The sequence below is a fragment of the Mandrillus leucophaeus genome, unplaced genomic scaffold (assembly GCF_000951045.1).
Source record: "Mandrillus leucophaeus isolate KB7577 unplaced genomic scaffold, Mleu.le_1.0 Scaffold1527, whole genome shotgun sequence".
NCBI classification, from domain to species: Eukaryota; Metazoa; Chordata; class Mammalia; order Primates; family Cercopithecidae; genus Mandrillus; species Mandrillus leucophaeus.
In genome coordinates, this window is record NW_012101507.1 from 54,223 (window position 1) to 56,296 (window position 2,074).

Below are 2,074 nucleotides of genomic sequence, written 5' to 3' on the forward strand. Positions count from 1 at the left end.
TCTGTGATTTCTTCTGTTCATTAGGATGTGGTTATTAGTGAGGCTGTGGTGAAGATGTGCTGGGGCCTGGGATGCCACATGAGACAGTCTTCAGGCTCCAGTGGTGGCAGTGGTGTGCTGAGTGTTCCTATCTTTGTGCCCCAAGGTGGTGTATACTGGCATTTGTGTTGGTGGTTGCTGGTGGGCTGACTCCTGGGCCTCCAGATGGCTTGCTTGGATGCCAGTAGTGGCAGTGGTTGACTGGGTGGATGGGTAGGTGAGGTCTTTGGCTCCTGGGCAGCTAGCTTGGCAGTGGTGATGCTGGGCTGATTCTCTGGGTCCCAAACAGTGTGCATTGTTAACAGCAGCTATGATAGGCTGGGTAGGATGCCCATAGGTGGTGTTTGTAGGTAGGTGACAGCTAAGGTGTTTGCACCCAACCTCAGGTACCCAGGAGGAGTGTGCAGGTGCCCAAGGTGGTGGATTGGGTAAAGGAATTCTCAGGCCCTGGGGCTGTGTTCTCTGTCTCAGTGAGAGGGGTCAATGAAGTTGTCTCTTCATCATTAAATGTTGTGCCAACTAGTCCCTTAATTTTGTTTTTGCCTAGAGGACTGAAACATTTATTATAATTTAGGTCCGCTGGTTATTTTTTTCACTCCCTATATGTCTAAAATCCCTTCGTTTGTTTGTTTGTTTACTTTTGAGACAGTGTCTTATTCTGTTGCCCAGGCTGAAGTGCAATGGTGTGATCTTGGCTCTCTGCAACCCCTACCTCCCGTGTTCAACTGATTCTCCTGCCTCAGCCTCCTGAGTAGCTGGAATTACAGGTGCGTGCCACCATGCCTAGCTAATTTTTGTATTTTTAGTAGAGACAAGGTTTCACCATGTTGGTCAGGCTGGTCTTGAACTCCTGACTTCGTGATCTGCCCACCTCGGCCTCTCAAAGTGTTGGGATGACAGGCATGAGCCACAGTGCCTGGCCTTAAATCCCTTTATTTTTTGATGGCTATATTGAAGGTGTGTTAGCTTAATTTAATCATTACACGTGTTATACATATATGAATACATCAAGCAATATCTCCCAGATGTATTATAATTTGTCAATTGAAACTATACATCTCTATTTGAAAAAGGTATTGTTTTCTGGGAATAGAATCTAGTTTCACAGCATTTTCCTTTTAGGACCTTAAGATGTTGCTCATCTGTCTCCTTATTTGCATTGTTCCCAGTGAAATACCTGCTATCATCTTTATTATTATTATTATTATTTTCACTTTCTGCTTTTTCAATTTTCTCTTCTTCTGTGGTTTTCAACAAATACGTGGATTTTTTTTTTTACCCAGAATTATACAGTGAACTTGAGAAACAATTTATAGGGAGGGCTTTTTTGCTACTGGTTGCAAATTATTAGAAACAGTCGTTTGCTACTTGATTTATTAGGTCACAGGCTAATTTCCTCAGAGTATTCTTGTATTGAAGAATGTCATAATTCATTTTATTGGTCATCCCTAAAACCATAAAAACCCTAGAAATAAACCTAGGCAATACTATTCAGGCCATAGGCATGGTCAAGGACTTCATGACTAAAACACCAAAAGCAATGACAACAAAAGCCAAAATTGACAAATGGGATCTAATTAAACTAAAGACCTTCTGCACCACAAAAGAAACTACCATCAGAGTGAACAGGTAACCTATAGAATGGGAGAAAATTTTTACAATCTACTCATCTGACAAAGGTCTAATATCCAGAATCTACAAAGAACTTATAGAAATTTACAAGAAAAAATCAAACAAAACGTGGGTAAAGGATATGAACAGACATTTCTTAAAAGAAAACATTTATGTAGCCAACAGACACCTGAAAAATGCTCATCATCACTGGCCATCAGAGAAATGCTAATCAAAACCACAATGAGATAACATCTCACACCCGTTAGAATGGCAATCATTAAAAAGTCAGGAAACAACAGGTGCTGGAGAGTATGTGGAGAAATAGGAACACTTTGACACTGTTGGTAGGACTGTAAACTAGTTCAACCATTGTGGAAGATGGAGTGGCGATTCCTCAAGGATCTAGAACTAGAAATACCAT